We start from the raw sequence: 21,297 nt of genomic DNA, 5'->3' as shown, positions 1-21,297 counted from the left end.
GCTTTTTAGTGGCTGGAATAATTTAGTTCTACTTTCTGAGCAAGTTCGGTGATTATAATGCAATATTGTGAATATTCACTATGCTGTGTGTTAGATCCCTAGGATTTTTTTCCTACTCATCCCAAGTTTGTACCTTTAAACAACAAGTCTCCTATCCCTTCACTAGTATCCCTTCACTCCTTCCCTCCTCTAGTAACCGCCATTTTACTTTCTGTTTTTACGAGGTTGGTTTTTTTAGATTCCATATATAAGGGAGATCATACAGCGTTTGTCTTTCTCTGGCTGACTTAGCTCACTTAGCATAATGTGCTCCGAGTCCTTCCATGTTGTGGAAATAACCTAAGCACCCATCAATGAATGAATGGATAAAGATGTGGTACACACACACACACACACACACAGAGGAATATTATTCAGCCGTGAGAAAGGATCTGCCTTATCATAAACTGGGTGCTGATAGGTATGAGGCTTTCTGCCTTGCCCCCTTAGGGCAGAGCTGCAGGCTATAAAACCACTTAGCTGCAGTCTAGAATATGCTCCTGAGCAACAGTGTCCTATCACTTGTGTTCCAGTCATTTGGCCTCCTTCGTTTCAGTACTGCCCTGCTCACCGGCCATGGGGAGCTATCCTCTTCCTTTGGCTACCCTCTTCCTTTCATTGTCTTTGTGAGTAAAGAACTAAATCTGAAAAGGGCTTGTCATTTCTTGACCAACAGAATCTGTCGTCTGGCTTTGCTTTGTGCTTGACATGTAATCACATGCTATCTAGCCAGAGACAAAGGCTGGGGTCTTGGAGGAAGAGGGAACATGAAAAAGGTTTTTTGTTCTGTTTTGTTTAAAGATTTTATTTATTTATTTGAGATAGAAAGCACAAGCAGGGGGGAGGGGCAGAAGGAGAGAGACAAGCAGACTCCCCGCTGAGCGGGGAGCCTGATGCGGGGCTCGATCCCAGGACCCTGAGATCATGACCTGAGCCGAAGGCAGCTGTTCAACCAACTGAGCCACCCAGGCGCCCCGAACAAAAATGTTTTAAAGTGTGTGTGAGAAAATACTCACGCATGATGTGGTGAAAAATAGAACACAAGTTGCATATTGATATAGAAAAAATCAATGTAAAATTTATATAAGCATAGAAAAACGTGCAAGGAACTATGTTAAAATATTAACTGGTTGTCTGTGGATGGTGGGAATGTAGTGCTTATTATTTTATTATTTGTACTTCCAAAGAAAAAAAGGGTATGTATTATAGGTATAACGTGCTTCACCAAATTATGTAAAAAAATCACATCTTTAAAAAACTTTTCAGTTCTTCTCTTTCCTCTGTCCTTATAAGCAGGCACTCCAGCATCTTCCCCCATAGGGGGAAGTGGAGGGAGGAAGGAGGCAATGGGAGGCCTGTGACAACTAACGGCCTCAACTCAAGTTACCCCACAGATGGCTCTTCTCTCACGGCGGTTTTACTGTGTGTGTGTGTGTGTGTGTGTGTGTCTACTTGCCCACAGTACTGTCTTCCCTCCACGTCTGCCTTTCTAAGCTTACAGAATCTTCGATTTCTGGTGTATGTTGATCAGCTCGTTGTTTCTATTTCATACTATTACAGCGTTCACTACGAGACATAAAATAGAGTTTTGTCCTGCTCAGTTTTCTATGCTGAGGTCTAAAAATGATATCAAACTTTTTGAATCTTGGTGGATTGATTCTGAACAGCAACAAAAGGCAGAATATGTTCATATTCACAGTGGCAAGACCCAGAAGACTTGGGTTCATCCCTGATCAATGGCCATACCCACCCCAACCTCTCCGAGGGAAGAGGAACCGAGTCAACATATCCCAGTCCAGAGCCAGCTCTTGCGTGAATCAGTATTCCATGCATAAACGTGTCTCTGCTTGGCCTCCAGGCAGTTGGCATGGCAGTTATGATGGTAGCCAGAGTTCTCTCATGGGGTGTCCAGGAAACTCTCATAAAATCCTGGAAAGAAGTGTATTTTCTCCCTTGGTTAGCACTGTTGGGGTGTTGTCACCCTCAGGGGCAGTGAAAGGGGAGAACTGAGTCCGGTAAATACAATCGCCTCTAATCAAAATAATCAAAACTTCATTTTCATCCCTTAAGTTTCACTTTGTTGGCTCAGGGTTGAGGGGATACAATCTGACTTGCGCTTCCCTTTCTTACTCCTGGGAACTGTACCAAGAGGATATGCTTTTTCTCTGCTCTTCTGGTGCTTAGCCAGGTTGGAAAATAAGCAGAAAGCAGAAGACTTTATTTTTATTTATTTATTTATTTGAGAGAGAGAGTGAGAGGGAGGGAGAGAGCACGGGCAGGGGGAGCGGCAGAGGGAGAGGGAGAAGCAGGCTCTCCGCTGAGCAGGGAGCCTGATGATGATGATGATGATGATGATGATGACGATTATGCGGGGCTCGATCCCAAGACCCTGGGATCATGACTTGAGCCAAAGGCAGATGCTTAACAGACTGAGCCACCCAGGTGCCCCGAGACCACTAGTTTAAATATTACTGTTATAATAACAAGAAAAGTTCCTTCATGCATTGTGTGTGAACACAGGAAAAGCTCCTCCCAAACACAGTCTTGAAGCAGGAGCCTTGGGCTTCTATCAGGGCTTGGGGTGGAAGGAATCTAAGACAGCAGGGGGCACAACAGGAGCCTGCGGCCCCTTCATCCTGGTACACTGCTCTTATTATGCTTAAGCTACTTTCCATATGTCAGCTTATTTCTATCCAACTACCAGTTTGTCTCCCCTGTCTATATCTTTGCAGTACACACAGCTCCTATTTTTTCAGCTTTATTGAGATATATTTGACATACGAACATCGTGTACATTTTAAAAAATTATTTTATTATTTTTTAAAGATTTTATTTATTTATTTGACGGAGAGAGACAGACAGAGAGCACAAGCAGGGGGAGTGGGAGAGGGAGAAGCAGGCTTCCTGCGGAGCAGGGAGCCCAATGCGGGGCTCGATCCCAGGATCCCGGGATCATGACCCGAGCCGAAGGCAGACGCTTAACTGACCAAGCCAGGCGCCCCCAAACATTATGCAAATTCAAGGTGTACAACGTGATGACTGGACACGCGCGTGTATTTGATACGCATATATACTGCAAAATGTTTACCACGGTAAGGCTAGTTAACACATCCTTTACCTAACATAACTACCATTCGGTTGTTATGGCGAGACCGTTAAAGCTCTGCTCTCACAGCAAGTGTCAAGTACACAATACTGTATTGTTAACTATAGTCACCATGTTGTACATTAGATCCGCAAAACTTTCTCATCTCATGCGAGCATCTTTTCATTATGTTATTGCTAATTGCTGCAGGGAATCGCCATTCATAGCTTTCTTTAGTCATAGTTTCTGTTCTCTCATCAGAACCACCAACTGTCCAATTATTTGGGTATTCCCCAGTTAAATTTCTCAGAGTAGAATATGACCCAGCTAATTTCTTGGTAGGCGAAATCCTAGATTGCTGGCCCGACTATGGATTTGTTGCTTTGGGTCAGAGGAGTCCCTGGCCTTCAGTCTAAACATGTGTGGCTAGCGGGCCATCATAGGGCCCAATGACACATGCACAAGGGCTTCCCCTTGAGTGGGAGCTGTGGGTGACCCACAGTACACTTGGCACGTGGATACAAAGTCCCATGACTCCAAGGGGCCCCTGGGTGGCTCAGTCGGTTGAGCATCTGCCTTCGGCTCGGGTCATGATCCCAGGGTCCTGGGATCGAGCCCCGCATCAGGCTCCTTGCTCAGTGGGGAGCCTGCTTCTCCCTCTCCCTCTGCCGCTCCCCCTGCTTGTGCGTTCTCTCTCTCTGTCAAATAAATAAATAAATAAATAATTTAAAATAAATAAATAAATAAATAAAATATTTATTTATTTGACAGAGAGAGACACAGCAAGAGAGAGGACACAAGTAGGGGGAGTGGGAGAGGGAGAAGCAGGCTTCCTGCCGAGCAGGGAGCCCGATGCGGGGCTCGATCCCAGGACCCTGGGATCATGACCTGAGCTGAAGGCAGCCGCTTAATGACTGAGCCACCCAGGTGCCCCATAAATAAAATCTTAAAAAAAAAAAAAAAAAAAACGAAGCCCCACGACTCCTGGCATTCAATGAACTCACTGGCTCAATAACAGTGTACCTACAGTCACATGAATACCTTATTTATCTTCTTTCCTTGTCTTTCATTAAGTGTCTTAGAAATTTTGAAAGGTTACGAAGGAGTAGGGACTGTAAATGGCTTATCTTCCGGGCTAGGAAATGTTCTCATTGGCTCTGGATGTGACTTTGTTGAGGAGGAGGCTCACATAACAACCGAGTAATACCCTAAAGCTTCGACATGGACAGCAGAGTGCTTCTTTCCCAGTCCACGGATCGCTGAGGACTCCATCTCTGTTCTTCTAGACTGTACTTTTCCACCACAGGTAACATTTGTAAACTCTCCTTTGTGTTGCGAGTTTGTAATTAAAGATATATAGTAAAATGTCAGAGCAGGTGTCAAAAGACCTTGACAATTATAAGGATAGCAATTCAGTTTCTGCTTTTTTTTTTTTTTTTTTTTTGACTAAGCAGTCATCTAACTTCAGCTCTTAGACAGAATTATTAACAAAATAATGATTGAGTGTCTACTAGACGCCAGGTACTGGGTGCTGGGGATATATTAGTGAGTGAAACAGACAATTTCTGGCTCTCATGGAGCTTATATCCTTGTGCTGTAAACAAATATGAATCATGTCAGGTGGGGATAAGTGCTGCAGTAAATAAGCTGCAAGGATAGCCCTTGTCACCATCGGTTCCTTCCCACCCTGCACCTGCATGCTGTTCTTCCTGCTGAGTGGTGGAGTCTCTTTTCTCTTTCTTTCTGTCTGGGCTGGCCTTGTTTCTTTCCTTGACCACGAGTATGTTGCACAAGGGCCACCATATTAATTCTGGGTCTAGCTTTTTTTTTTTTTTTTAAAGATTTTATTTATTTATTTGAGAGAGAGACAGAGAGCACAAGCAGGGAGGAGAGGGAGAAGCAGGCCTCCCACCGAGCAGGGAGCTGGATGTGGGGCTCAATCCCAGGACCCTGGGATCATGACCTGAGCCGAAGGCAGACGCTTAACGACTGAGCCACCCAGGCGCCCCCTCTGGGTCTAACTTTCAAAAAGCCTGGCAATTTTCACCTCAGCTAAGGTAAAAGCCAGCACCCATGTAAGAAATCCAACTCTCCCTGAGGCCACCCCTCTGTGAGGAATTCCAAGCTAGCCATGTGGTGAGTCTCTCATGGAGGAGAGCCGAGGAACCCAGATGACAGCAAGAAGTGAGGCCCTTTACACATGAGGCCAGCTCCCAGCCATTACATCCGTCCCGTCGAGGCTCCAGAATGCCTGGATCTCCATCCCACAAAATTTTGAGTAAATAAAATCGTTGTTGTTTTAAGCCAATAAGTTTTGGGGGTGGTTTGTTGTGTAACAGTGGGTAGCTGGGACAAATGCTCAGGAGAAAAATAAATCAGGATAAAGAGAGGGGGAGAGGCAGGGGTCCTATTTTAGAAAGAGTAGTCAAAAAAACCGAAACCTTGCCATTTGCAACAACGTGGATGGAACTAGAGGATATTATGCTGAGCGAAATAAGCCAGTCAGAGAAAGACATGTATCATATGATCTCACTGATACGAAGAATTCTTAATCTCAGGAAACAAACTGAGGGTTGTTGGAGTGGTGGGGGGTGGGAGGGATGGGGTGACTGGTGATAGACACTGGGGAGGGTATGTGCTGTGGTGAGCATGTGAATTGTGTCAGACTGTTGAATCACAGACCTGTACCTCTGAAAAATAGTACATTATATGTTAAAAAAGAAAAAAAAAAGAAGATAGCAGGAGGGGAAGAATGAAGGTGGGGGAATCGGAGGGGGAGACGAACCATGAGAGACTGTGGACTCTGAGAAACAAACTGAGGGTTCTAGAGGGGAGGGGGGTGGGGGGATGGGTTAGCCTGGTGATGGGTATTAAAGAGGGCACGTACTGCATGGAGCACTGGGTGTTATGCACAAACAATGAATCATGGAACACTGCATCAAAAACTAACGCTGTAATGTATGGGGATTAACATAACATAATAAAATAAAATAGAAAAAGAAAGAGTAGTCAGGGACAGCCCCTCTGATAAGGAGACATTTGAGCAGAAACCTGAGGACAAGGACGGACCAGACCATTTGACTATCTGGAGCAAGTGTTCCAGGCAGAGGCATAAGCAAATGTTGGTGCTGAAAGGTAGAAAATGTTTGGAATGTTCTAAGAACAACACGAAGGCCAGTGTAGGTCCGAGCACAGTGAACAAGAAGGAGATTAGCAGAAAATCTAGGCACAAAGGGAGGCAGCATCAGATCAGGTAGGGACATGTCAGGGACTCCAAGGAAGTCTTGAGCAGATGTGTGACATGATCAGATTTACATGTAATAAGGGTTACTTTGGAGTGAAGAACAGATTGTGGGGAAGGCAAGACTGGAAGCAGGGCGACCAGTTAGAAAGCTATTCTGATAATCCAGGTGAGAGATACTGGCTTGGGTCAGGAAGGTAGCTGTGGAAATAAACTGGCTTTTGGTTTTATTTTGAAGGTAGAGCCAATAAGAGGTACTGATGAACTGAATTAAGATACAGAAAGAGAGAGGATCCAGAGGTGATCTCAGCACCTGACAGAAGAAGGTTGCTGTTTACTGAGATGATGAAGAATAAGTAAGGAGCACATTTGGACAGAGACATCATGAATTTCGTTCTGGAAGTGTTTAGTTTGAGGTGTCTATTAGACATCTACGGTGGTTGAATATGTGAGTCCACAGGAGAGCACTCATGGCTGAGCTGCCATGGTTGAGAGCTACTTACGATGGTAATTCGAGTCACAGTATTTGATGAGATCAACTAGGGATGAACATAGCTAGAGAAGAAAAGAGGTCTGAAGAGGGAACCTTGGGGAATATGAAAAAGAACCAGCATCAAAAACTGATAATGGATGGAGTAAGCACCTTCCACCTTATTCAACCCACTCACTAGAAAAAAATCCAGACAACATCGATAAAACAACAGTTAGAAGACTCTGGAAGATGGAGAAAAGGTAGCCTGATTGGGAACCTCAGAACTTAATGAATAACCCAGTGGTGAGTCCCCCTGTTTTTTTTTTGTTGTTGTTGTTGTTGTTTTTATCTTGTATGTATATATATCATGGCCTGGGCAATTCAGAGGCCCAAAAGTCCAGACATGCTAAATGGGCACAGACAAAAATACCCCAAAGAAAGTCCACTCGCTCTTGCCAAAGGACCAGGAAAAGGGTGGCTCAGCAGGCCAGAAACATTTTGATTATACCTCCAGCTCATTTCCAGGTGAACACCACAAATGAAGCCACACCACTTTCCCTCTCACCTAGAGAGTGGAGGGAAGATTACTGAGAAAAGGGAGCTAAAGAAAAGGATTTTTTAAATTATGAAATCCTGGGCAGACCTCTGAGCAGCCCAGGCATGAACAAGAGAGAGAAAATAGATTGAACCTCAGGGACCTGTAGGATAATAAAATTTAATAAGAATCATAAACATAAAAAATCAAGATGTTGAACAAATCCTAACAAGATAAACCCAAAGAAATCCACAATCAGACACATCAAATCAAATTTCTGAAAACCTAAGACAAAGAGAAAAATTTTGAAAGCAAAGAGAAACAATGAATCACCTGTAGGCAACATTCATAGATTTATTTGTAATTGCCAAGAACTCTAAACAAGCCAAATGGCTTTTAATTGGCAAATAGATAAACTGTGGTACATCCATGCAATGGAATACTACTCAGCCGGAAGAAGGAATATTCTCTTGATATATATAATGACTTGAATTCTTTTTTTTTCCCCTCATGTTACAAGGGTATTATGCTGAGCGAAAAAAAGCCAATCTCAAAAGATTCTATTTAGGGCGCCTGGGTGGCTCAGTTGGTTAAGCGACTGCCTTCGGCTCAGGTCATGATCCTGGAGTCCCGGGATCGAGTCCCGCATCGGGCTCCCTGCTCGGCAGGGAGTCTGCTTCTCCCTCTGGCCCTCCCCCCTCTCATGTGCTCTCTCTCATTCTCTCTCTCTCAAATAAATAAATAAAATCTTTAAAAAAAAAAAAAAGATTCTATTTATATAATACTCTTGAAATTACAAAATTTTAGTGATGAGAAAAGATTAGTGGCTTCCAAGGGCTAGGGATAGGGTTTGTCTATAAAAAGGAGGGGTTCTTTATGGCAATTAAACAGTTCTGTGTCCTGATGGTATTGGTTACATGAATCTATGCTATATACCCCCTCTCAAAATAAACACATGTAAGATGGGGTGCCTGGGTCGCTCAGTCTGTTAGGCATCCGATTCTTGATTTCAGCTCAGGTCATGATCTCAGGGTCATGAGATTGAGTCCCGTGTTGGGCTACACTCTCAGTGGGGAGTCGGCTTGAGATTCTCTCTTTCCCTCTCCCTGTGCTCCCCCCACCCACTCTCTCTCTCTCAAATAAATAAATAAATCTTAAAAAAAAATAAACACATGCAAGACTGCTCTGTAGTTTCCCTGTATCAATGTCAGTTTCCTGGTTTTGATTATATACTATGATTATGTCAGAGGCTATCATTAGGGAAAGCTGGGTGAAGGGTACATGGGACTCTCTATAGTATTTTTGCAGTGACTTGTGAATTCTAAATTGTTCCAAAATAAAATAAAAATAAAAATAAACTGATAAGGAATAACTAGCGAGATAGGAAAAGAGTTCAGACGCCAAAAGAAGAAAGTCTTTCAGGTAGAACAAGGTGACCATGGGATTTGGTTACATGGAGGCCACTAAAGACTTAAATGAGAGGAATTTCTGTAGAGAAGTAGGGGCAAAAGCCTCAGTGGAGTGTGTACAAGAGAGATTGGAGGGAAAGGAATTAGAAACAATGAGTATAGTGTGTAAAAAGTTAAGATTCTTTTTGCAAAAAACAAAAAAACAACCAATTAAACAAAAACCCAAACTCGATAATTTCCATTTCCCACAGTTGTTTTCATGTTACATAATCAATTCTAAGTCACCATTAAATTTTCATAAAACACCTGATTATTTAACTTTGTAAGTGGGCTCTGGTGTTGTAAAATATATTATGTTTTCCTGCCTTGTTTTGTAGCTGTTTTTAAAAATACAATTATGTCACTCTGAGGGCCTCTGAGGGATAAATTATACTACTTGTTAATAACCGGGGTAGCAAGGGACTGCCTACGAAGAGAAGATGGAAAAATAATGCAGCAGATTAATTAATAATGTGACACATCTGAATGTTTTCAGCTCTCAGACTGCAGTAATGATCCTATCTCCTTGACTACCGGCGGTTGCTCATGTTTGTCATCAAAAACAAAACTGAAAAGCCTTGCAGAAGTGTTAAGTGGGAATGGTCAATAGAAAATTGTCTTTCCGGGGCGCCTGGGTGGCTCAGTTGGTTAAGCGACTGCCTTCGGCTCAGGTCATGATCCTGGAGTCCCGGGATCAAGTCCTGCATTGGGCTCCCTGCTCAGCAGGGAGTCTGCTTCTCCCTCTGACCCTCCCCCTCTCATGCTCTCTCTATCTCATTCTCTCTCACAAATAAATAAATAAAATCTTAAAAAAAAAAGAAAATTGTCTTTCCTCTGCAACAAACAAACAAAAAACCCACTGAAAGGCCCCCCATCACAACAGTGCAATTTGTTATAAACAAATAAATGATATACATTAAAGACAAAGTCCTTAGAAAGAATAAAACTAAGAGATTTCGGTGGCCCTTTCAGAAAAAAACAATTAACTGAGATCCCAACTATAGCATTTATCTTGGAAGAAAAAAGTTGAAAACAAAAAAATCCATAATCAAAGAATCAGATTCAACACTCTATGATTCTATCTCATCAGGATCGTGAGATGACTTCACCACATTTTCATAATAAGCGGAGCTAACGAATGCCTGAGGCACTGTTCTTTTTTCTTTTCTTTTCTTTTTTCCAGTTTTATTGAGATATAACTGACATATTGTTTAAGTCTAAGGGGTATAACCTGTGAATTTGATACACTTGAATATTGCAAAATGATTACCATTGGAGTGTTTGTTAACACCTGAAGTTCTGTTCTTAAGAGGTTGACACCAATCCATGTGTGTTTAGCAGTTCTGTTCATTTATATGACATCACAAACAAGTTTATTTATTCTCTTGCTCATTCATTCATTTATTCATTCATGTATCCAACAGTTACTTATTGAGATAGGAGCGGACACAAGAATGGACAAAGTATGGTCTCTGCTGTTCTCACAGAGATTACCTTCTATAGGGAAAACATAAACAGACAACTACAAGACAATATAATAATAATTATTATTTTTCTTTTTTTAAATATTTTATTTATTTATTTGACAGAGAGAGACACAGCAAGAGAAGGAACACAAGCAGGGGGAGTGGGAGAGGGAGAAGCAGGCTTCCCGCGGAGCAGGGAGCCCGATGTGGGGCTCGATCCCTGGACCCCGGGATCATGACCTGAGCCGAAGGCAGACGCTTAACGACTGAGCCACCCAGGCGCCCCATAATTATTATTTTTCTCCTCCTACTACTACTAACATTGACTGTGTGCTGTCTAAGTATTTAGGCGCTATCCTAAATACTTGCCATGCATCCTCCTGATGAATTCACACCACGGTCTTGTGCCTTGTGAAATAAGTTTTACTATTATTCCTGTTTCAAAGATGAGAAAAATAAAACCAAGAGAGTTTTGGTAACTTAACCGAAGTCATACAATTTGGACAACCCCCGGGCTATCTTACTCCAAAGTCAAGGGCACGGTGAAACAGCATCTGAAGCCTAGGCGGGTAGGTAAGCTTTGCTGGACTGGGGAGGGTTGGCAGGAGGTGAATTTAGAGAGATGACCTTTCAAGCCCTTTAAGGATTTAGGACTTCATCCTGAGGTCATTGTAATAAGATCTGTTTTAGTTATCTGTAATTGTAGCAGTCTGCTCCAAAATTTAGGGGCTTACTACAAGTACCATTTAATTGCTCGTGATTCTGTTGGTTAGGAATTTGGGCAAGGTTTAGCAGACTGCAGCTGGCCTCCTCTCTGCATGGTGTCAACTGGAACAGCCCCACAAAGGCTGCAGGATCCCAGATGGCCTCACTTGCTCATTGTCTGGGACCTCGGTGGAGCCTTCGGCTGGATGCCTCGGTTCTCCACCACAGAGCTTCCAAAAGGGCCAAACTGGAGACTGCAAGGCCTCTTAAGGCCAAGGCCTTGACCCGCCATGGTATCATTTGTTTCACATTCTACTGGTCAAAGCAAGTTACAAAACCAGACAATATTCAAGGGGAAAGAAGTGTGCTCTACCTCTTGATAGGAGGAGTTAAAAATTGCATTGAAAAAAGACATTCACAGGGGCGCCTGGGTGGCTCAGTTGGTTGGGCGACTGCCTTCGGCTCAGGTCATGATCCTGGGGTCCCGGGATCGAGTCCCGCATCGGGCTCCCTGCTCGGCAGGGAGTCTGCTTCTCCCTCTGACCCTCCTCCCTCTCATGCTCTCTGTATCTCATTCTCTCTGTCTCAAATAAAATAAATAAAATCTTTAAAAAGAAAGAAAAAAGACATTCACGATGGAGGGGATTGATGTGGCCAGCTTGGGAAATAATCTACTACAACACTGCAGTGTTTTTTAAAAAGACTTTATTTATTTATTTGAGAGAGAGGGGGAGAGGGAGGGAGGGAGAGCAGGAGCAGGGTGGGGGGCAGAGGGAGAGGGAGAAGCAGACTCCCCGCTGAGCAGGGAGCCCGATGCAGGGCTCGATCCCAGGACCCTGGGATCATGACCTGAGCCAAAGGCAGATGCTTAACCGACTGAGCCACCCAGGAAACCCAACACTGCAGTGTTTTAAGAAGGGGTGCTGCTTGCAGGAAGGAGGAAGTAGGGTCCTGCAGTGATCTGGATGACAAGTTGGGTGGCCAGAATTAAAGCAGTTCTTCACCTGGTTGATGACCAGAATTGCCTGGAGGAGCTTATTAAAAATACAGATTCCCCAAAGCTATCACAGACACATTGAATCAGAACCCCTAGGTGTGAAGCTGAAAATATACATTTTGATGCTCTCTTTCAACAGATATTTTATTGAACACCTGCTTTGTGCAACCACCATTCTATGCTCTGAGGATCAGGTAGTGAATGAAACAGACAAGGGTCCTAGTCTCTCCTGCGGGCAGGGAGTGAGGTAAGGGAGACGGACAAAAACCAAATGGACAGGGGCGCCTGGGTGGCTCAGTCGTTAAGCGTCTGCCTTCCGCTCGGGTCATGATCCCGGGGTCCTGGGATCGAGCCCTGCATCGGGATCCCTGCTCCGCTGGAGGCCTGCTTCTCCCTCTCCCACTCCCCCTGCTTGTGTTCCCTCTCTCGCTGTGTCTCTTTAAAAACAAACAAACAAAGAAACAAAAAACAACCAAATGGACAACTAAATAAATGAATATCTTTGTGGATTTTGTACCAAAATCATTTTTTTCCGGAAGGAAAACAATTAAATACTGTGAAATTGTAATGCGTAATTGAGAATACAGGTGGAGATGGAGAGAATGAACACATATGTAAAGGTTCTTCATTACAGCATTACTTGCAGTAGCAACAGGTTTGTTAAAAGCAACTTTATTGGGATGTAATTTAGGTACAATAAACTACACTCATCCAAAGTATACAATTCCATGAATTTCAACAGACATCATATCCCCTTATTTCCATCTCCCATCCCCAAGCAACTGCCTATTTACTTTTGCATCTGACTCTTGATTTCGGCTCAGGTCATGATCTCAGGGTCATGAGATCGAGCCCCGCGTCAGGCTCCCCAATGGGCGTGGAGCCTGCTTAAGATTCTCTCCCTCCCCCTCTGGCCTTCCCCCTGCTTGCACATGCCCTCTTGAGTGCTCTCTCTCTCTCAATAAAGAAAATCTTTAAAAATATATCATCTTGAATTATTTAGAATTCTACACAAATGAAATCATATAGTATGTAATAGCAATGGATCTTTAAACAACCTGAATGAACAGCAATTGTGGTATTTTTGTGGTACCTTTATTCAATGAAATACTATGTAGTCATGGGAATGGGAAGTCAGCTTTTTATGTACTAATTTGGAGTGATTTCCTAAAGCTATTGGTAGGAGGAAAAGTCATAGTGCAGAACAGCGCATAAAGTGTGCTGCCATTTATATAAAGAGAATAAAGAAAAAAATCCATATGTTTGCTTGTATGTGCATAGATTATCTCTGAAAAAAGCTGGCAATGTGGGTTGCTTCATGGGAAAAGAACTGGGTGTCTGGAAGACAGGAGTAGAAAGGAGACTTTTCATTAGAAACTCTTTGGTTCCTTTTGAACTTTGTACCTATTCAAAGGACAACTAAAATTTTAAATTTTTAAATCATGATAAGTACACTGGGTGTTATGCACAAACAATGAATCATGGAACACTACATCAAAAACTAATGATGACTATGGTGACTGACATAACATAATAAAAAAAAGTACAATGATTGAGAAATTGCCCCCAAACTTGGCAGAGGAAAGACTGTAATGTCAAATAAAAGGCCATAAGCTTCAAATATTTTTGATTTTTTCAAAGATTTTACTTATTTATTTGAGAGAGAGAGAGTGAGTGGGGAGAGGGGCAGAGGGAGAGGGAGAGAATTTCTTAAGCAGACTCCATGCTGAGTGCAGAGCCTGATGTGGGGCTTGATCTCATGACCCTGAGATCACAACCTGAGCCAAAACCAAGAGTAGGCCACTTAACCGACTGAGCCACTCAAGTGCCCCTTCAAATATATTTTTAAAGTTTTTATTTATTTATTTATGAGAGAGAGAGAGAGAGAGGGCGGGGGGGGGGGAGCAGAAGGAGAGAGAGAGAATACTAAGCAGACTCCATGCTGAGCGTGGAGCCCAATTTGGGGCCCTGATCTCACAATCCTGAGACTATGACCCAAGCCAAAACCAAGAGTCGGACACTTAAGCAACTGATCCACCCAGGTGCCCCAGCTTCAACTATTCTAATTAAACTCAGTTAAAATTATATTAAAGCCAGAAGCCACATGTTTCAATTATCAGCTAAAGAGAAAACCCTGAGAAAAAACTATAAATAAAGAAGTTGAGGATTGGAATTAAACAAGCTGATCCCAAAATTCATATGGCAAAAAGCAGCCAAAAAATCTGAAAAAACCTAAATGTGAGACAGGAATCCATCAAAATCCGAGAGGAGAACACAGCTAGTAACCTCTTCGACCTCGGCCTCAGCAACTTCTTGCAAGACACGTCTCTAAAGGCAAGGGAAATAAAGGCAAAAATGAACTATTGGGATTTCATCAAGATAAAAAGCTTTTGCACAGCAAAGGAAACAGTCGACAAAACCAAAAGACAACCGACAGAATGGGAGAAGATATTTGCAATGACATATCAGATAAAGGGCTAGTATCCAAAATCTATAAAGAACTTATCAAATTCAACACCCAAAGAACAAATAATCTGATCAAGACATGGGCAGAAGACTTTAAAAAAAAAAAAAAAGACATGGGCAGAAGACATGAACAGACATTTCTCCAAAGAAGACATCCAAATGGCCACCAGACACATGAAAAAATGCTCAACATCACTTGGCACCAAGGAAATGCATTTACATAAAATTTACAAGTCAGGAAATGACAGATGTTGGTGAGGATGTGGAGAAAGGGGAACCCTCTTACACTGTTGGTGGGGATGCAAGCTGGTGCAGCCACTTTGGAAAACAGTATGGAGGTTCCTCAGGAAGTTAAAAATAGAGCTACCCTACAACCCAGAAATTGCACTACTGGGTATTTACCCCAAAGATACAGATGTAGTGAAAAGAAGGGGCACATGCACCCCAATGTTCACAGCAGCAATGTCCACAAAAGCCAAACTGTGGAAGGAGCCAAGATGCCCTTCAACAGATGAATGGATAAAGAAGATGTGGTCCATATATACAATGGAATATTACTCAGCCATCAGAAAGGATGAATACCTACAATTTACATCAACATGGATGAAACTGGAGGGGATTATGCTAAGTGAAATAAGTCAAGCAGAGAAAGTCAATTATCATATGGTTTCACTCAAATGTGGAACATAAGGAATAGCACAGAGGATCATAGGGGAAGGGAGGGAAAACCGAATGGGAAGAAATCAGAGAGGGAGACAAACCATGACAGTCTCTTGACTCTGGGAAACAAACTGAGGTCTGTGGAAAGGGAGGTGGGTGGGGGGATGGGGTAACTGGGTGATGGGCATTAAGGAGGGCAGGTGTGATGAGCACTGGGTGTTATATGCAACTAATGAATCATTGAGTATGCAACTAATGAATCATTGAACACTACACCAAAAACTAATGATACGTTGGCTAATTGAATTTAAATTTTAAAAAATGCTGAAAAAACTGAAAAAAAAAAAGCCAAAAAATAAAAAAGAGCAACAATAAGGGACCAGAACCATAAGATATTTAAACGTAGAGCCTTAAGAGTGAAACTAGCATATCAAGAGACAGACCAATGGAATAGAAGAGCAAATCCAGAAATGGAAATTATTATATAATGAAAGTGGTATCTTGAGCCAGTAGAAAGAAGATGGACTTAGTGGGGTACCAGGTGGGGAGGTGGGACTGTAGGAATGGCTCACCTCATGGGTTCATTTTTATAGAGAACCTAAAACAATCATCAGATTGACTAAATCAACCTGCTTTTTAAAAATCATAATCAGGCATCATCGACTGTAAACAATGTCAATGATAAAATAATAAAATTCTCTCTCCACTCCAGTGGCTGGGTGGATTGCTCCCACCTGCCGCTTCTTCGGAATGCTGCTGAATGGAATCTTTAATACATTATGTTGGGACAACTAGGTAGTGTCACAGAAAAACAAAGAAAATGACTCAATTAGAAGGTAAAGGCTTTCTACAGCTCTTGTGCACTAGGAAGCATCTCAAAGCAGGATTGGAATTAGCCTAGGGCAAGGAAAAGAGAAGTGTATGTGACTTTGGTCTTGTCTCAGGTTGCAATTGTCTTTCTCTGGAACTGCTACAAAACTTTCCATTGGAATGGTTGAGAGAGGTCCAGTTTTTCAGCTCTTTCTTGGGATGGTTGATGCAATGGGCAATCTCGTTTTGACAGCTCTCTGTGTGTGTGCGTAAGATAGAGATAGAGAAAGTGCTATAGAGAGGTGGGGGCAGAGGGAGAGAGAGAGAATATCTTCAATCAAACCAAGGAATAAATGCTCTCTATTGACACCTTTTGGACCAGTTTGGGTCATGAACCCACTTCTGGAATAATAGCAGTCTCCCACGGAGAAATGATGGATTGCTTGATTAAAGCCTGGAGCTTTGCATCCCTGGGGAGGGCAAAGGGATTAGCATAACTGGCCCAGGCTTCTCAGTACCCACCCTTCAAGTTGGATCACCTTCTGGCAAATTACATGGGCTGAACAGCAAGAGGCAGATACCTAAATAAAAGTCAAGAAGCTGGATGAGGGACAGATGATGGGTATGTAACCAACAGCGGCACCATATATGCTTATTCCAAAGTGAGATGCACGAGTAGACATTTAATTGTAACAAACTTTTACAACATTCTTAGAGTCTTATAAGTAAATATAGGGACCTCAGAAGGGAAAAGAGCACCGTGTTTAAGGGCATGAGCTCTGAGGTCAGACTGCCAGAGTTTCAATCCCAGGAACCTTGTGACCACAATCAGGTCAACGTTCTTGAACTTCACTTTCCTATCATGTAAAATGACGACAGCGACAATGATGACGACAGTATGGGATGCTGCAGATTTCATGGGATTGTTGTGAGGAGTAAATGAAACAACGGACGCTAAGGCAGAGTGCATGATAAGGGCTCAAAATCACCCTTAAGTCATTGACCTGCGATTGGAGCTGTTGTGATATTGAATTTGATTCATAATCATTTTCATCATGTGAGGATTTGATAGTATTTCTTGAGATGTTTCCCACTGATCCAGGCGACTAACGGATGTTTTCCCCTGGTAGCATGATGCGTGTCAACGGGAACAACTGAACGTTCCCATCCCCAGACTCCTGTGGCAAGAACAAGTTGATGTGACGATGCGTAGACTGATCCGCCCGGCCCCTCCACCTGAAACTATTAAATCTATGATGGCATTTTCATGATAACGTTGACTTTCTCCTTTCCTCACTTTTCAGGGCAACGTCTCTAGGTTGACTCTCTAATTGACCCTCCTCTTACAACCGTGCTCAGGCTCCAGAGTTCCAGCAGAGCTCAAATGTTATGAAATTTTCACTTGTTTCTTTAGCTTAACCTAGTTGGAGAGAGGTCTCCACACACCCACAGATATTTCACTGACCCCTTGCCTGGAACTGAGTGCAATTTCTTACCTCTACTTATGACCAGAGCAGAATGCCACAGAATGCAGGGACCAATGAAGGGCCTGAAGCCCCTCCCCCTCGTCCACTGCATCGACTCCTCTCATTTTTTCAAACAATGATCGACATTTTCTTGGTTTTATGTTGACTATTAGACAAATGCAGCTCCAAGACAGATCCCTTAGAAGACCTTCCTTCGCCACAGATCACCACCGTTCATTCAGATAGAACCTTTGTTGTCCAGGCAAATTCTGAAATCATCACCACCTAAAATCTGGCTTCTTCCTTCCATACTCCTCAGATTACGGTGTAATCGGATTCCTTCTCCCCAATCACAAGAAAGCAACCATCTTTCCTGAGACTGAATTCCCAGAACACTACTCTCACTCTTCCATCAACTTTGACGCCTCTCTCTCTTCTTAACTCTTATATCACCCTTAAAAATAGTACTTCCGGTGCCACTGACCACACCTGTCAGGACAGGACTTGGTAACAGGATGGATGCTGGAGACAGTAAGTCCAATGTGAAGTGGGAAGGCAAAGCAGGAAGCTGGGACAGTGCAGGGGAGGAGAAAGAAACATTTAATACTGTGTAAAGATATAGTCCGCAACAGTGACTCCAGTGCATGGGCTTGGACATTTATGTTTCAGTTTTGCCCGACAAATTAGTTTCCTTTATAAACACAAAATCCACTCTCCGTTCTTGGCTCACCTCACTTTAAAATGACCCAAGAGTCTGTAATGTAACTCTTGTTGTATTTGTATAGATTTCGTTTTTTAAAAATGTTTTATGTATTTATTTGTCAGAGAGAGCAAGAGAGAGCGAGCACAAGCAGGGGGAGCGGCAGGCAGAGGGAGAAGCAGGCTCCAGGCTGAGCAGGGAGCCCGATGCGGGACTCGATCCCAGGACCCTGGGATCCTGACCTGAGCCGAAGGCAGGCGCTTAACTGACTGAGCCACCCAAGCATACCTAGAATTCGTTTTTATGTCTGTGTTAACAATAAAGGATCTTGTTTTATGTTGAATATTTTCAAAACACTTTAGAAACATTTTGAGTAGCAAAGAATACTTGGTATTTTATACATTATCTACAATTCAACTTATTTGAATGTAATAGAACTGCTTCCAGGGAGATGAGGAGAACCTTAGACATTTTGGGAATTTTTTTTTGTCCCTTTGCAAATTGAAGTGCCCAAATATGGAGAGTTTTTTTAAATTTTATTATGTTAGTCACTGTACATTACATCATTAGTTTTTGATGTAGTGTTCCATGATTCGTTGTTTGCATATAACACCCAGTGCTCCATGCAGTATGTGCCCTCTTTAATACCCATCACCAGGCTTTCCCATCCCCCCACCCCTCCCCTCTAGAACCCTCAGTTTGTTTCTCAGAGTCCATAGTCTCTCATGATTCGTCCTCTCCTCCGGTTCCCCCCCCTTCATTTTTCCCTTCCTACTATCTTTTTTTTTTTTTTTTAACATATAATGTATTATTTGTTTCAGGGGTACAGGTCTGTGATTCATCAGTTTCACACAGTTCACAGCGCTCACCATAGCACATACCGTCCCCAATGTCCATCACCCAGCCACCCCATCCCTCCCACCCCCCACCACTCCAGCAATCCTCAGTTTGTTTCCTGAGATTAAGAGTCTCTATGGTTTGTCTCCCTCTCTGGTTTCATCTTGTTTCATTTTTTCCTCCCTTCCCCTATGATCCTGTCTTGTTTCTCAAATTCCTCATATCAGTGAGATCATATGATACTTGTCTTTCTCTGATTGACTTATTTCACTTAGCATAATACCCTCTAGTTCCATCCACGTCATTGCAAATGGCAAAATTTTGGGTTTTTTGATGGCTGTGTAATATTCCATTGTATATATATATATATATACCACATCATCTTTATCCATTCATCTGTTGATGGACATCTAGGCTCTTTCCATAGTTTGGCTATTATGGACATTGCTGCTATAAACATTGGGGTGCAGGTGTCCTTTCGGATCCCTACATTTGTATCTTTGGGGTAAATGCCCAGTAGTGCAATTGCTAGGTCATAGGGTAGCTCTATTTTCAACTTTTTGAGGAACCTCCATACGGTTTTCCAGAGTGGCTGCACCAGCTTGCATTCCCACCAACAGTGTAAGGGGATTCCCTTTTCTCCACATCCTCGCCAACATCTGTCATTTCCTGACTTGTTAATTTTAGCTATTCTGACTGGTGTGAGGTGGTATCTCATTGAGGTTTTGATTTGTATTTCCCTGATGCGGAGTGATGTTGAGCACTTTTTCATGTCTGTTGGTCATTTGGATGTCTTCTTTGGAGAAATGTCTGTTCATGTCTTCTGCCCATTTCTTGATTGGATTATTTGTTCTTTGGGTATTGAGTTTGATAAGTTCTTTATAGATTTTGGATACTAACCTTTTATCTGATATGTCATTTGCAAATATCTGGAGAGGAGATTTTTTTTTTCTCTATATTTGGGCAAGGCAGATGAGACTATGGTGTAACCTGCACACGGATTCACTAAAAGTTCTTTCTTTTAAAAACAGGACAGAGGTAAGATACGAGAAAGAAAAAAGTTAAGTAGTTGAAAGTTTTATCCCAGGATGGATGATGCGTTGGAAAGGTTCAACCCTTTGAATAAGACACAGACCCATAGAAGCATTGATGACTACAGCCAGCAGATGGCAGCAGGGGGCCATGTCAGGAAAATTCACCCACAGGGAAAAGCCCCAGTTGGACCTTTGGGCCTAGGAACCAGCATCTACTGGGAATTGGTAGAGGATATGATGCATTTCCCAGCAGAAACAAAACAAAACAAAACAAAACAAAAAACATCAGTGCCAGAGTCTTCCAGAAGCCCAGGGTTAGAGTCTGGCATCGAAAATGAAGGGCCCACATAGCACAGTGATTATAGTCAACAATACTGTATTATAAACTTCCAAGTGGCTAAAAGATTAGATCCCAATTGTTCTCACCACAGAGGAGAAATAATTATGTGATGGGGTAGAGGTGTTAGCTAATACTATGGTGCTAATCATACTGCAGTATATGAATGTATCAAATCGACATGTCGTACCCCTTAAGCTGACACGATGTTGTATATGGCAATTTTATCTCGAGTATTAAAAAAAAGAATAAATACAATGAAGGGTGCTCACTTCGGCAGCACATATACAAAAATTGGAACGATACAGAGAAGATTAGCATGGCCCCTGCGCAAGGACACGCAAATTCATGAAGCCTTCCATATTGAACACAAAAATACAAGGGTCCAGAGCCCTCGGTTGCCCTAGTGTGCGAGACAAAGAGGGGAAGGGAGGCACTGGAGCGGTGGCATAGGAGAAAGAGCGGGAGGAGGGTCCGTCTGTGACACTCAGGTGACAGTAGAGAGTAGGAAGCAGGTTAGAAAGGGTGGGGGTCATTTCTTTATGTGTGACCTGGCAGGGGCACTGATTTTAATCTGCTCTAAGAATAAGAGGAAGCAGCCCAAATGTCCGTCAATGGATGAATGGGTAAACAAAATGTGGTGTGTACATACAGTGGAATATTATTTGGCTTTAAAAAGGGAGGAAATTTTGGGGTGCCTGGCTGGCTTAGTTGGTTCAAGCGTCCAACTCTTGATCTCAGCTCAGCTCTTGATCTCCGGGTCGTGAGTTCAAGCCCTGCGTTGGGCTCCACGCTGGGCATGGAGCCTACTTTAAAAAAAAAAAAAAAAGGAAGGAAATTCTGACACTGGCTACAACGTGGATGAACCTTGAGGACATTATGCCAGGTGAAATAGCCCAGTCACAAATACCGACCGTAAAAAGACAAATACGGTATGACTGTACACGTATGAGGTATCTAGAATAGTCAAGTTCATAGAGACAGAAAGTAGAATGGTAG

The 21,297-nt window shown here is 42.7% G+C and overlaps 1 non-coding gene across 1 annotated transcript; it reads left to right on the top strand.

The window, feature by feature from the left end:
- Positions 1-20,562: 20,562 nt before the first annotated feature.
- On the top strand, positions 20,563-20,666 carry LOC118010569. Its single transcript, XR_004679236.1, has one exon. It is a non-coding gene; the product is annotated as a U6 spliceosomal RNA (small nuclear RNA).
- Positions 20,667-21,297: the final 631 nt, after the last annotated feature.

Source organism: Mirounga leonina, unplaced genomic scaffold (genome assembly GCF_011800145.1).
Source record: "Mirounga leonina isolate KUSES-001 unplaced genomic scaffold, KU_Mleo_1.0 Mir_101609, whole genome shotgun sequence".
Taxonomy (NCBI): Eukaryota; Metazoa; Chordata; class Mammalia; order Carnivora; family Phocidae; genus Mirounga; species Mirounga leonina.
The sequence above is the reverse complement of the archived record's forward strand: the minus strand, read 5'-3'. Positions and strand labels throughout refer to the sequence as shown.